We start from the raw sequence: 16,333 nt of genomic DNA, 5'->3' as shown, positions 1-16,333 counted from the left end.
TAAGTATATATTATTTAATAGCTTATTATGTATTACATACATGTATAATCAATTCAACTTGTTACTTTCAAAGCTGTCCTGCTTTCCTATTTCCTGTTTCCTTTTGAATTTCCTTCAGTTCTCTTTTGAATATTAAATAAAATTATTTGAATGCCCTCTTTTCTTTCTTTTCTTCCTTTTTTTGGCAACTGCATTGGTTGTTCTCCTGTCCTCCTGCAGTCCCCATTTAAAAACATGATCCTTGTAACAAATAAGTGGTCAGGTGAAACAAATCCACATATTTGCCATGGCTGAAAATGTATGTCTCTCTGTACCTTAAATCCGTCATCTCCCTTAGGAAGTTATTACCAAGCTTTATTATTGGTCTTCCAGGGTCATGGTTGGTCATTGCATGGATCAACATTCTTAAATTTTTCATAGTTGTTTTTATTCACAACGTTGTTATTGTATAAATTGTTCTCTTGGTTCTGTTCATTTCATTCTGCATCAGTTCATGAAAGTTGTGCTAGGACTAATATTTATTAACATCAGTGTTTCCCCATAGGGAAACCATACCCCTCCACCTTCCCTTGTACCACTGGAATTAATTTTCTCTAAAAAAAGACAAAATGGTCCCACAAACTAATTGGCCTCTGTTTCTCTGTGGTAATTTCCTGATCACCTCTAAGGGCAGAAAATCCACCTATGTGTAATTGGCAACTCTCCAACTTAGTGGATTTTTTAAGACCACGCTAGTAACCTTTTCCTTATCATACTCTGACCTAATGCCTAGACGCTTTTCCATTTGGAAATAGAAAGGTGGGGGAAAGGATGAAGAATCTAGAAAAGCTAAATGCCACTGTATCTTTGTTGCATATCCTTGCTGTGCTAGGGAAAATTAAATCTTATTTTGTTAACTGACTGCTGAGTGCCTCATTTCATCTCAACATCATACCTGAACTTAGAGAATTTCAACTCCAATACTTCATACCTCTAAAACAAGTCTTCTCAGGTTTCTTTGAAACTATTTCTTTTATCATTTCTTACGGTGCAATAATGTTCCATTATATCCATATACCAGAATTTGTTCAGTCATTCTCCATTTGATTCTCCACTAAAATATTTTTGTACATATGGCATAAATAGTACTCTTCTATCTCTTTTTCACTTTCTAAATAAAATATGTACTGTTCTTCGATTACATTTCATAGAGGTAATTTGGAAGAAACCTTGAAATCTATCTAATTTCTCTCTTTGCATCTAAGGCAAAACTGTACTGAAACCCAGGAAGAAGATAGCTGCAGAAATTCTCCAGTTAACCTGTTCCCTTGACTTATAACCCTTATAGTCCACAAGTCCTATATCCAACCCAAATCCTTTTTTTTCCCTAGAATTAGATATCTTTGCCCTACCCTAGGTTCAAAAAAAAAATTCCTTAGCCAACATCTATTGAGCTATATGTATAGTGTGCATGCACATACAGGTAGACAGGGGGACAAATGGAGGTAGAAGATATAAGGCTAATTTTCATTTTCCATAGTATTTACTGGCCTGTTATATACAGATGTCTGCTTACTTATCACTATGTCTGAATATGTTTCTTTAGCACAAAATTGGAAAGAATGTTTCTAAAATAAATTATTCTGAAGTTATGTTAAACTTCACTTTAGTTATTAGCTCCCCCTGATGCATGACATTGGGATTATAGAGAAAGATAAACCATGTGAAGAGAAAGAACTAAAGGGGGCCTGTTCTCAGATATATTCTAGAACTCCCTTATTCTCTTGTTCAGATACTGGTTGAATTTGATGATCTCTAAGATCCTTTGTAATACTAAGATTCTATGATTAGCCCATGTGTAACATGCTCTTGCCCCACTCTCTCAGGTCCAGGTTTGCCATGTTTTACTCCTCTCCCTACTTTCTCCAATGGGGCTGGAGAATCTCTCTTCTTCGTCTTTTGCTTAGGTCCCCACTAACTGTTTTTCCTCCATTTTAGCAGTCCAGTAACAAGCTCCAAGGTCCTATTTAGCCACTTAACATCAGATTCACAATTACAAAGAGATATTTACTTCAGAGATATAGCAAGAATAAACATACAACATTTATCCCAATACCTTGGGGACATAATCCAACTCCAACTTTGATCAAGTTTCTCAAAAGTGTAAGGTACTCTGTTAGCTCTATAGGATCCCAGACTACAAGAGGTCATTCAGGGTCTCAATATTTTTAAAAATATTTTGTTTCATTAAATATTTCCCAAATACATGTAAAAAAAATAACTTTTTTTTTAATTGAGTTCCAAATTCTCTCACTCCTCCCCCTGCCCAACCTACTTGAGAAGACAAGAAATTTGATTTTGGTAAAACATTTCCATATTAGACGTGTTGCAAAAGAAAATACAAACAAAATGAAACAATAAAAATGAAGTTTAAAAATGCTTCCAGTCTGCAACCAGATTTCATTAATTCTCTGAAGGTGGATAGCATTTTTCATTATGGGTACTTCAGAATTGTCTTGGATTATTGTCTTCATCAAAGTGACTAAGTCTTTCAGAACTGGTCATCTTTACAATGTTGCTGTTACTGAGTACAATGTTTTCCTGGTTCTGCTCACTTCACTTTGCATCAGTTCATATAAATCTTCCCAAATCCTTCTGAAACCACTCTGCTTATAATTTTTATAGCACAATAGTATTTCATCACAATCATGTACCACAACTTCTTCAGCCATTCCCCATTGATGGACATTTAAAAAAAAAAAACATTGATACCCTGAGTAACCTTTTGCAGTCTGGGATCCTGCAGAGCTAACAGGTTTCCTTAGCCTTTTTAGAAACTTAATCATAGTTGGAGAAGGTAAAAGGAGAGAGTATGAAACTTACTAGGGAAAGAATGAAGAAAGCAGTTCCCTGAATCAGAGGCTGTGAAACCAAGGAGTGATGGTAGGGTCCTGCACACCACAGCTTTATTTGTCTACAAGTAGAGAAAAAGAAGGACCAAAAATCTCATTTTGCAAGTCCAGTCCATTATTCCAACCCTCATGTACACAATCTCTCCTTTCAACTTTTGGACACCTTCACACTTTTCATATTGCTCTTATTCCTATAACCACCATTTTGGGACTATTGTTCATCCTTTCACGGCTGCACTATTGCAATATCCTTCTGTTTAGTCTGCCTCGAGTCTCTTGCCACTCCAATCCAACCCCCATTCAGCTGTCAAATTGACTTTTCCATTAACACAGGTCTGATCGTGTCATCTCTCTTTCCAATAAATTTCAGTGGCTCCTATCATCGCCACAATCAGATTTGTGTTCTATAGTTTTTTCCCTACTTTCCAGTCTTCTTAAACTTTACTCAATTACTCTTACTTTATGGTCCAACAACATCAGTTTTCTTGCAGTCCTTTGAACACAATATTTCCTCTCCCTACTACATGCCTTTTTGATGGTTGTGCCCCACATCTACAGTGCTCTCCCTCCCTCTCTCTATCTCCTGGCTTCCTAGCTACTTTCAAGACTCATCTTAAATCCCAACTTCTGCAGGAAGCCTTTCCAACTTGGGTCACCCCATCATCGATACTGCCTTCTCCCTGAGATCACCCTCTATCTACTCTGTAGGTATCTTGCATTTATATAGCTATTTGCTGTTGTCTCTCCCATTAAAATGTGAACCTCTTGAGGGTAAGGACTGCTTTTGCTCCCCCTTTTTTTTTTTCATATCCTCAGCCTTTAGCACAATGCCTGGCACATAGTAAGTGCTTAATAAATAACCAACTGCCTGGATCAAACTTTGCATCAATCCCTATGCATATGTAATTATCTGAAATGGTATGAGGTTCTTTAAAACAAAGGACAAATGGATAGAGGTGATAATAATGAAATATTTTATTGGCTGAGCTGCTTTGCCTTTTAATAAAGGTCAAATGTAAGGGAGAAACCATAATTCTAATATGCGAGGTTTTCCCTCTCCCTTTTTGTTTTGTCCTTTGTGCCACAGCTTATCTCCAGTCTCCTTAGGTTTAGGGAATACTTTGAAGTTTGACATAATTTAAAGAAAATCCACATTGAATGATGAGATCACAGAGATGGAAATTATTTTAGGAGAATTAACCTTATAACTATTAAAAAACTTGTTGTAAATGAATAAGGATCATATAGCCCAAGTAGGCAATTGCTCAAGCTGTTAGCTAGTCACCAAACCACCTACAAGCACCAAATGCATTGAGAAACTTAAAAGGTAGCTCTTCAAATAAAAGTTTCCAAATACATTTATCTTCACGGACAATTTGTAGCAAATATGGAATAGCCTTTTTTTTCCTGCCAAATGAAACAGTGCAGTCAATGATTATTAAGAACAGGTTCTAGTCAGGAGATTATAAAAAGGTTCTAGTCAGGAAAAATTATCCACAGTCCTTTGGGCCACATAATCTTGGAGAAGGTCATGAATACTGGCTCCACAGTAGGCTGGCTTATGCAGAGGAAATAGCAGCTCACTGAGGAAACCAGGGAGGAGTAAATTTTCAAAGCATTGGGCAAAATCGAGCTGCAAGACTTCCCATTAGTACTGCCAGATTGTTTAGGTACCAAATTTACATCCCTTCAGAGAAAAGGGGAGCAGGCATAACCCAACAATGGTGTGCACTCCCTAGAAAGTGAAACTGCTTTTAAATAGAAAAAAAAATGATGGAACAGTTTATTCTCATTTTCTAAATTGAACCAAGTGCCAAAAATAAATAGTAAAGCACATATGTGTAAAGTGGGTGAAAGGAAGGGGAGAGGAAATCATTTTTTAAATAAACTGGTAAATAAAAATTCAAGTATGGTTATTTAGGACAGGATGTGTATAGAGAAGGTAATTTTTCAATGAGTTTTACTGTCAAATACGAGTTTATTGACATTCATCAAAAAATCAATGGCTCTTCTTTTCACCTGAATCAGCAAGGAAAAGACTGCTCTGCTCATTCTCCAAAAATATTGTTATTTGTAAGCAAGGTCTGAAAGGCAGCACAACATAGTGAATAGATGTCAGTTTCATAACTTGGTTACAGTTCTACCTTTGATAAATAGTGTCTATGTGACCCAGGATCAGTCACTTAGTTCCCTAATACCTCCAGGCAACTCTCTAAGATTATAAATTGCAAAGTAGATGCCAACTTTTATTGCTAAAGGGAAATTTCTACACTATAGAGTATTCCACACTATATAATTTCTATTCCTATATCAATGAAATCTCATACATACATAAATTAAATAATTAATATAAATAAATAATAAATAAATTAAATAAGATCTATATTAGACCTTAGATTAGAGGATCAGGTCTGCAGGGCTAATGCAAAACAGAGATTTTCTTGATTTTGTGAAAGGGCTGAGGCATAACTGAGTCAGGAATAAATGGATTCAAATTCAAACCATTCTTATACATTTACTCGCTGTGTGACTGTGGGTATGACACTTCATCTCTCTGTGTGACTCAGTTGTCTCATCTGTAAAATAGGGATAATAATAGCAACCTACTTCATAACGTTGTTGAATTGATCAGATGAGGTAAAGTACTTTGCAAATCTATGTAAATGTAAGTTATTTACTGCTAATTTTCTACTAATAATACTAATGCTAAATATTTCCTACTAATAAATAATAGGAAAATGAGTTGGAACATGAACATCATAAATAAGCAATCAAGATACTTCATTCCAAAAAATTCCCTAACACTGGAGACTCAGCGATCACGTAATCAATCATAAAATCATAGAATGTGAATCCAGAAAGGAACCTAGAAATCATTCTCATTTTGCAAAATAGGCAGGGAAGTGAAGTTATATCACAGTCAATTACTGGTAGTCCTGAGCATCCCAGCCAGGACATCAGAGAGCAGTGTGACCTAATGGAAATGTCAGTGGAACTGGAGCCAGAAATCTTTGTGTGAAATCTGAATGCAGCTCCATAATTCTAGCACACGTGACACTGAGCAATTCACTTCCCCAATCCTGGCCTCAATTTTCTCATCTGTTATGGAGGACATAGACTACTGCAATCACTAAAGTCCCTTCTATGTCTAAATCCTGTGATCTAATGGATACCAATGATCAAGAATCATTTCACAAATTTACCTCGCCTTGTCTCTAAAGGACTGCAACATAAGTAACCCTAACAAATTTTTGATGGGAATATACATGCAAAAACACATAACTACACATATCTTTGTATATGCATATGCAAATATACACATATGTATGGCTACATATACACATATACATATATACACACCTGCACACATATATATAGGTAAATGCCTAGTTGGCAATGACTGTAGGATGGTGGCATTTGTCATAGGGGACACACTCATACTGACCCCTATCCTTCTTCTTTCACCTTTAAAGAAGAAAAAAGAAAAAGCTTAATGGGGCCAGTAGCAAACACACCATCAAGTCTAAGTGTTGCTGTCCTATAACCACAGCACATAGGAATTGCAAGGGAGAGGACTAGGGAGCAGAACCGGCTATACTTCCTAAAATATAGACACAAAGTGAAAAACAAAACTCTTTTTTTCCTCTTTTTCTGGTTTCTTCATCCCACAACACTCAAAGTCAAGTTCAAAAAGCTTTCACCAAACTAGTGAATCTAGGGACAGAGTTTGCATATCCATTTTTTTATATCTGGCATATCTCATGGCAACATTCTCTCCATATACATACACCTTGCCTTCATGTTAGAAGATGGTATTACCAATGGTAGTTTCCACTTTCTATGCATACAGAGTATCATGTTCCTTGCCAGAAATGAACTACAATCTATCAATGACAATTTATTAAGTGCCTACTATGTACTAAGTGTTGGAGATACAAAGACAAGCTCCTAAGGAGCTTGCCTTCTAAAGCCCTGAGTATGTGATTTGTACAGTATATTGATGTACATTTGAGAGGCAACTTGATGTAATGGTTCAATGGTTGGCTTTGAGAGTAGGAAGATCTGAGTTCAAGTCCTTCCTCTGATACGTCCCAGCTCAGTGACCATAAGGAAATCATTTAATACCTTAGTGCCCCCAGGCAACTCTCTAAAGCTACAAATTACTCATGATACAGATCTGGAAAGATTTTCCAAACCCAGAGTTCCACATCCTGATGAAATCCCAAATCTGGGCCAAAATGCACATTCACATCCAGATAGCAATGAATACACACACACACACGTGTGTGTTGTGTGTGTGTGTGTGTGTGTGTGTGTATTTCATCTATCTAATGGTGACTTTTTTCCATGCTCTTCTGAATGTCTTTTTTTCCTAAAGATTCCCTCTTGAGAAATTCACTTAGGTTCGTTGAGCAACAAGTCAAAAGTTTTACATATATATACATACATATATATATATATATATATGTGTGTGTGTGTGTGTGTGTGTGTGTGTGATATACATATGTATGTGTATATATATGTACATACATATTTGTATCTAATGGAAGTCATCTCTAGTGTGTGTGATATATACTTATATGTGTATCTGTACATATATACTGCCAATACATACTGTCTACTTGGGCTATCTGAAGAAATAAAAGGGAAAAAAGTTGCATGATAACTTTATTATATATATTATATATATAAAAGAAAGAGCAGGTTGTACATAATAGATTTGCAGTTTCATGTACATCACCTTTTTTTCCTTGGTATTCTACTATGTTATGGAAATGTTTGCTTTATTTCTTAAGTTTAGAATAAAATGAATATTTTTAAAGTTATTAGGCCTATTCTTAAACAAATAGAGAGCTAAATAAACAAATAAGCCTAGTGTCTTCAGGCTACTCAGTCAGACTCCCTGCCAACAGATGCATCATTAGCCTGACAACTTCAAGGAGGAGGTCTGTTGAAACTGAGGGCTGAGAGAACCCTTTTGCCAATACTTTTTATGCCATAATCCCTGGTGATGCAAATATTACCACCATGGGAATAAAGGTGGATTAGGTCTGCATGACTGCATGAATAGCTGGGCATGAGAGTTTAAATGAATGAAGCCATACAAAAGCAAAATATGTCATATTCTTTTACAATAAGGCTAATCTATCTCATGAAAAGCTCTTGCCATTTCAACTGGTTGTGTGTCTTAATTCAGACTGTTTTTTCCTTTCTGTGTAATTCTGCTCAGACTGTGAAGGAAACAATGTAAACTCGATAGTTAAAATTTAACCTCACAGGCTTAAATTCAACCTTGATGGTGTGGGGTCCCTGGAGACTCTGGAAGACTGACTTGAGGTTGGGAAAGAAGTCTCTAGCATCTGGTAGGAGTTAGGTTACTGTCACTCGTTTATCATGGACCCCATCTCCAGTGACAGAGAACACCATAGGTTTGGTGTCTCAGGGCCCTAAGAACTACATAAATCTTTTGGCACCCACAGATAAGTGAGTGCTGTTTCTATTGCTTTTCCACTACTTACCGACAGCTTGAGAAGAACAAAAGCTAATGTAAATAACATGCCTAATATCCAGCACAGTAGGTATTTTGTATCTAATGTCATTTGTGGGTCCTTCAGCTACTCATCTGAAACAGAACACTAGTTCATTGCTCACACCTTATCAACTCCTATGATCTGAGAAATGGTGGGACCCTTTTAATTTATGACCCATGCATTATGTTCTCATGTTCTTTCATGACAATGAAAGGGCTCACTTTAAAGTATAATTATCCCTAGCACTATTACCCTCCCCATATTTTTTTAAATTAACCTAAACCCTTGTTCTGAGCTATACTTGGAAATTCAATAAAATTTGGCTGATTTCCCATTATTTTCCATTCACTGTATTTCTGTAGCAAAGTCAAAAACTGTTTCGAGACGATGTGTAGCCTGTCAGACACCGAAGAGTTTTAACTTCATTTGGATCCTAGCAAAGATACAAATGAAAATGCTGGGGAGGGTATCCAAGAATTTTTGATCTTTTGTAGCAATTTGCATCTCTGTTTTTGAGTTGTCTCCACATACAAATGTAGGAAAGGCACGAGAGTGTAAAGATACAGCATTCCACTGAAAGTCGGGGAACCTGGGTTCTAATCTTCAATCTGCCATTTCCACCTTATTGTGCTGTAGTTTCCTCCTTAAAAAAAAAAAGGAACACGAGGCAGCTAGTGGATAGAGCACCAGCCCAGGAGTCAGGAGGACCTGAGTTCAAATCTGGCCTCAGATACATGACACTTGCCAGCTGTGTGACCCTGGGCAAGTCACTTAACCTCGATTGCCTCACCAAAAAGGAAAAAAAAAAAGTAACAATCTGAGCCCATCTTTCAGTGCTAATATCTGTTAGTCTCAGCTACCAGTCATTTGCCTCTCACTGATGTGGCAAGGATAGAAGGAAAAGGCCTTTTCTCTCTCAAAACTTCTTAAATGTCCCTGCCAAATTCAAAAGCTGAGTGCCTTGAGTCAGGCCTTCGGAGAGCAGCCATTACTGACATCTCAAAACAAAAACACTATGTTGGGTGCTGAGGATATAAAGACAGATAAATATAAGATAATGGGGAGGGGGAGAAGCACTAAAAGTTGGGATAGAATATGTAGGCAGGGAAGACATTATGGTGGCACCTTAATCAAGCCCTGATGGAAGATGAGAATTTTGAAAGATGAGATGAGGAAGAAGAGCATTCTGGGGAAAATAATTTGTACATATAGGCAGGAGATAGAATGTTGGGCTAGGAAGAGGAGGAGGGGGTAGCACAGCTGTTTAATTGGCTTAGATGTAGAACATATAAAAAGTAATACAAAGTGAAATTGGAGACATATTTTGGATACAGATTGAGGCAAGTCTTAAATACTAGGTTAGGGTAAAATTAAGTAAGAATAGATGGAAGTATCCTTAGAAATCATGTGATCCAACTCCCTCATGATATGGATAAAGAAATTGATTCCCTAAGAGGAAAAGTATTTTTCACCTAACTAGTAAGCACCAGAACTAAGACTTTTATCTTCTGACTATCCAGTGATCTTAGTCCAGAGGCAGCTAGGTAGTGTAGTAGATAGAGAACTGAGCTTGAAGTCAGGAAAACCTAAGTTCAAATCCATGCTCACATACTACCTGTGGTAACAACCCAAGTCAAGGTATGCAACTGCTGTCTGCCTCAGTTGCCTCAACTATAAAATAAGAATAATAACGCTACTACGTGATACAGTTGTTGTAAGAATAGAATGAGATTTTTTAAAAAAGAATAGAATGAGACATTTGTAAAGTGTTTAACAGAGTGCCTGGCACATGTTAGGCATTTAACAAATGCTTGTTTCCTTTTCCTTCTCCTAAATCCATTAGAATATTCAAATAAATTTCACAAAAGACTATATGGTCCAAATGTTATGGGATAGTTTCCTCATTAATAGACTATACAACCAGGGAAATTTAGCCAGAATCTAGGTTATAACTATATTCTTTTGTCAGCCTATCTGGCACTCGCACATGCTATAGTTTTGCTTTTGCTTTTCAATTTTTATTCAGACTCCCTTCTCTCCTCTTCTTCAGCTACCCAAAAGTGACCCACCTTTCAAGGTCCATTTGAAGTTTCATCTCCTTGACTACAATGGATGCTGATCTCTGGCTTCTTTAGCTTTCTATACTTTTTCTTTAGTACCCAAGTTCACACTTGATCAGATAATGTCTTATATCTTCAAGTTAGTCTTATCTTCCCACCTAATTTGCTGACAAGGTCAGGGATGGTGGTTACTGCTTCTGTCCTATCCATTCCAGTACCTAAAACAATGGTGAGCGCATCCAGGACACACAGTAGTTAAATTTTAATACTTCAGTGTCAAGTAGCAATAACCCTTCAATAAATTAATTGGCTGAATAAATAACAGAATTTCTCAAGCTGTTTGATGATAAACAGTGCTGTTTAATATTAATTAATATTAATAATTAATTAATATTGATAATATATTTATTATTAATAAAATTGATACTTAATATTAATAATGTCATATTGAGTATTCCCATTTCCTCATCATAGAATAATAGGCTACTTGAGGTGAAATGAATCTTTGAGATTATCTAATCCTAAGCCACCCTATGAATTAGGAAAATGAGGTTTGAACATACAGTAACTTGTCCAGTTAGTTAATGTTGTTGTTCAGTCTCTGTGATCCCATTTGGGGTTTTCTTGGCCAAGATACTGAAGCAGTTTGCCATTTCCTTCTCTATCTCATTTTACAGATGAGGAAACTAAGACAAACAGGGTAAAGTGACTTGCCCAGGGCCATACAGCTAGTAAGTGTCTAAGGCTAGATTTGAACTCAGTGACAGTTTCAGATTTAGATGAGGTACTTCCCAACATTCTTTCTTCAATCTATATAAAGATTCCTCCTTTTTCAAGAAACAAAAACTCTCCATCTAGGAATCCTTCCGTAATTTAACCTCAATTCTTGCCTGAGCCTAAACAATTTGCTTTATTTCTTCTTTGCTTATAATATGCTATAACATATGATTTTTTCACTCGCTTTGTAGTAATTTTCACATTGCTTCCTGGAGATGTGTCTTGTGTTTCCTACTAGACTCAAGTTCCTCCAGGAAAAGGACTGGGCCTCCATTTCATCCATATCCTTTCAATAGTGCCTTAGACTATCCTTATTTCTTCCAAATAAAGGCTCTCTATGGACCCAAGCAACAGCTCTTTTTACATGTTCTTATCCAAAGTAAACATCATTGCAAATAATAGGAACAGTTTAGAATTCTCAAATAGGTTGCATATAGTTTCAGGAACTCAGAGTATTTAGGATCAATTTGATAGCATAGCTATTTCCTTTTCCTTTAGTCCATTTTTAAAGAATCAGGTTTCTTTCTGTCTGATCATTATAACTTCTCTTTCTTGACATGATCTTCCTTGAATCTATCATCAGTTAATCTAGAACAGGCAAGAAATGTCTCTGAAAAAAATTATTTGTGACAGGTTATGTGGGATAAGAGGGTGGTTGTGAAGTGGAAGAAAGGGCATTATTCCCTTTGAGGGATACTAGCTTTTCTGTACGCCCTTGCTCCTGGCTGCAATCAATGAATAAGCGTTTATTAAGAACCTACTATGTGCTGGACATTGTGCTTTGTGTCAGTCCAACCCCTCAGTTACCACAATTCATCTTCCTTCAAGATTCTATTAAATCCATTAAGGATGTTCCAGCCCAGTGGCACACTTATCTACCATTTATATCTAGCTTTATCCTCCTGTAAATACATTTCTTTTCCATTTAGAGTAATAAAACTATCTCACACATGTATAATGATTTATCATTTTATGAAGCACTTTCCCCACAACTCCATAAGTTAGGTAGCATAAATATTGTTATCTCCATTTTATAGATGAGGAAACTGAGAACCAGAAAGTTTGGGTGAATTATTCCCTGTCCTAGTGATCAGAAGATCATAAATCTAGAGTTGGAAGTGACCTCAGATATCATCTGCTCTAAGCCCTTAGTTTTATAGACCAGGAAACTGAGGCCTTTTGAGGTTAAGTGATTTATCCAAGGTCACACATGGTCAGTAGACACACCATGATTCCAACAGACATCCTCTTATTCTAAAACCTATGCTCTTTCCCCTGTTGCTTTTCATAAGGTAGGTCTGTCGGATGCAGGACTTGGATCCAAGCATTCTGAATGAAGTATTGTCCTTTCTCCTAGAGCTAGGAGTGGGGAACTTGCAGCTTCGAGGCCACATGTGGCCTCCTAGGTGCTTGGGTGCAATCTTTTGACTAAGTCCAAGTTTTACAGAACAAATCCTATTATTAAGGGGATTTGTTCTATGAAGTTTGGATTAAGTCAGAGGGCCGCACTTGAGGACCAAGAGGGCCCAACCCCTGTGACCATATCATCTCTTATTTGCTATTAGAAATACCCTATCAAATACTATATAATGATATACTCCATTGAAAGTTAGTTATAAACTTGAGAAATACACATTGGAGGGTTTTTTGCACATCCCAACTGTCAATGTACTGTCATGCTTAGACAATTTCCTTTTTACCATGGAGCCATGTTTGGTTGTTTTTTGTTTGTGTGGGTTTTTTTTTTGGGGGGGGGTCTTGCATGATGGGATAGGGAGATGTAAAGTATTTTCTTTCTTATCTCTGTGTTGTTCAGAGACTTGTTATCTAGTCTGAAAAATATCTATTTTTTTTTATCTATTCAGATGTCTCTCTGGCCTTTGTGCTGCTGCTCAGTGCCACCTCTTACCAGAAGAGGAAACTCCAATCAACTCAGACTTCCCACTTAAATGTCTCTGACAAGAGCCTTGATGAAAGAGGAAACTGAATAGATTATTTATGTGATAAATTCAGTGAAGAAGGAGATTTTTCCCCCTCAATCATGCTGTTTTTGAATGTTATCATTGTGGACAATCAGGAGTGGTCTACCTATCTAAATTGGGGAATAAAAAGTCTCTACCTCTTTAAGAGACCTTGAGGGAAGTCCTTCAAAGACAGATGAAACCAGGCTAGACCACAGAATTAAAATTAGAATAATTGTTAAATAAGTTACTGATCTTGATGGGAGGCTCAGCTGATTAAGAGTCCAGGAAGAAAGTGAAATAATAATAATCTGAAGATCTATAAACACATATATACATATATATACATACATACATACATACATACATATATATATATATATAGAGAGAGAGAGAGAGAGAGAGAGAGAGAGAGAGAGAGTGTGTGTGTGCGTGTGTATATATACGGGGGGGTGAGGAAGGGAGAGAGAGGAAAACAGAGGAGGGAGAGAGAAGAGGAGAGGGAAAAGGTAGAGGTAAAGAGAGAGGGAGTGTAAAAAAGAGAGAGGGGAAGAGAAAGGAGGAAAGAGAGGGAGAGAGGGGAGGGGGAGAGAAAGAAAGGGAGAGGAAAAGAGAGAGGGAGGGAAGGAAAAAGGGAGGAGAAGGGGATAGAAAGAAATCACTTCTTTTGTGAGGAAAACAATTTAAATATTCTTATTATCTCCACTTTCTTATTATAAAATTGAGGCTCAGGGAGATAATTAGCCAATGATTGCAACAGGTTGTTTAAGAACTGGAATTTGAATCCAGGCACCCTTCACATTGTTTAAGGCATTGGGTCTTTCTTCTGAACTTTTGTGCCAGAGTGCTTTCTAAACCTAGTTTATTTAGTGAGAATGCAGGGTGCCTTCGCAAAATTCTCCCATCTCCACTCCTCATATAGAGATCAGTGTGGAGACAATACTGATAGGAGTATTCAATTAAAAGAGTTTAGAGACCACTGATATAGATGCTAGAAGGTGGAAATAAGCATAATTAAATTTATTTTATATATCTATTCTTTACTCTCATGCCCAAAAAATTGATGATAGGTAAATAAATTAAAATCAGTGGTTAGGACTTCCTACATCCCCTTTCAAAAATAAATAAATAAAAGACCAATTGCTAAGGTATGTCATCAGTTATACGTCCAACATAGTTTCAGCTGAATTTCCCATACCTTCTATATCTATATCTATATCTTCATCTACAATCCTATAATGGAAAAGATGATGCCTAGAGATAATCCAAGGGAGGAAGGGCCCTCAGAGGCTATCAAATGCAAATCCTTTCTGAAACATGAATTTCAGGGGTGGGGAAGCTGCGGAGGCCACCCCTGAATTAGAGTATCTCAGACAAGTTGTCACTCAGCTTCTATTTAAAGAACTCCAGTGAAAGATATCCCTCCTTTTATAGTTTTTCATGAGGGACAGAAGCTGCCTTCTTCCTAGCCCGGGGTTAACGCCTCCAATAACATCATGCCATTAACAAAGATCAGTTTAAAATTAGGTAGTGAAGATTCCATAACCAAATGAGTTAAACTTTCATTCCTAAATGTTGAGTCATTTCTCTGTGATTCATATATTACTAAGATATGTCTGGTTTGTTGGAATTTCAGTTAAAAAAATTGAGTATGCTACCTTCCAGTTTTTGGAAAAGGTTTTGTTAGCGAAAAGAATCTATGTTCGAAAGTGACTCCTAAGAGAATTTCAAAGATTTGAAAAATGAAGAATAGAACTCTTGGACTCTGTACCAATATTCTCTTTACCTAAAACACATTATGATTCAAAGAACAGATTAATTAACGCTCTTGGAACTAGATAACATTCAGCTCATAGAGGCCAGTAGGTCCCAGGATGAGTGACTTCTGGTCAAAATAAGAGACAAGATGCTAATTAGTGTTGCTTATAATTTATAGCAAAGTGTTAATTCCATGTAAATGAGTTAACTTAGACACTCTGTGATTTGGTACCTTGCAACTAACTACAAATAGTAAGATTTAAAAAAAAAAACACAAAGGAACCTTTCATTTTCTCACTTAGTTAATTTGGTGAATCCATGATCTTATCAGTATTTGCACTCCCCCCATTAACCTACACTGCATCTCCTTAATACTTCCTTGTCCAAATTTTCCTATACATCTGTTGGAGAGGACTTACTTTCTATATGCTAGAACACAGTGCCTGGCATAGAGCAGTACTTAAATTTTCATTGACTGACTTCTTCTGTCCATTTAAATATCTAAGGATACCAATATCCCTCCTAAGCTGTCTATCAATATTCCTTCTCCCTCTCCATGCCTTGGTCCCCTTCTAAATGTATATCCATGCAGTCTCTTTTTCTCCTTTGTATACAACTGCCTAGTCTTAACACTAGAGAATAAAATTTGATATAATAATTCCCTTTGATCAAGAGAAAGAGCTCCTCACCTTTTTCTTCTCATACATACAAAGATGCCAGTTAAAGTAAGTTAAGTCTGTTTCCTCTTTCTGGTGGTTCCTCCTATTAGTTCTAATTCTTACTTACAACATCACTAATGTGACAATATGTTTAATAGGAATATGCACATGTAGAGCCTATATTAGATGGTGGCCATCTTGAGGAGGGAGGGGAAGAAAAATTTAAAACTCAAAAGCTTATGGAAGTGATTGTTGATAAATTAAAATAAATTAAAAAAAAAATTAAAAAAATAAAGTAAATAAGTTGACGAATCAATAAACTAATAAATAAATAAATAAATAAACAAACAAATGAATAGATAAATAAATAAATAAATAGAGCAAGTTAAGTCATTCTAAAATCTGCTAATAAGATGGATGGTATTGTAGGGAAATGTAGTAAAAATTGACCAGACATTGCTAATCCTAATAAAATAAGCCTGGGAATAACAGACTTTCTGGTTCACTTTGTCATAGTAGTTATTCCTGACATAGTTCAGAGTTTCCTTTTCTGCTTCGGTATTTCATTTGCCTTGCACTCCAAATCTCTGAGAGCCTTCTAATACACTCCACCACCACCTCCCTTTTAAACTAGTTGCTTAGTTTTGGTCTTTCTCCCTTTGAAGTCATAATACTCTAAACTTTTCTATATCTTGG

At 36.5% G+C, this 16,333-nt stretch overlaps 1 long non-coding RNA gene across 1 annotated transcript in view; it reads left to right on the top strand.

The window, feature by feature from the left end:
- The window catches only part of LOC110217782 (uncharacterized), a 33,986-nt gene extending 17,856 nt beyond the window's left edge, over positions 1-16,130 (top strand). Inside the window, exon 3 of the long non-coding RNA XR_002327137.2 lies at positions 13,125-16,130. This is a non-coding gene — a long non-coding RNA (uncharacterized LOC110217782). The remainder of the gene's footprint in view (positions 1-13,124) is intronic.
- The last annotated feature ends 203 nt before the right edge of the window (positions 16,131-16,333 follow it).

The sequence above is a fragment of the Phascolarctos cinereus genome, unplaced genomic scaffold (assembly GCF_003287225.1).
Source record: "Phascolarctos cinereus isolate Bilbo 61053 unplaced genomic scaffold, phaCin_HiC Scaffold_3;HRSCAF=262, whole genome shotgun sequence".
NCBI classification, from domain to species: Eukaryota; Metazoa; Chordata; class Mammalia; order Diprotodontia; family Phascolarctidae; genus Phascolarctos; species Phascolarctos cinereus.
Note: the sequence above shows the minus strand (reverse complement) of the source record. Positions and strands in the feature narration are given on the sequence as shown.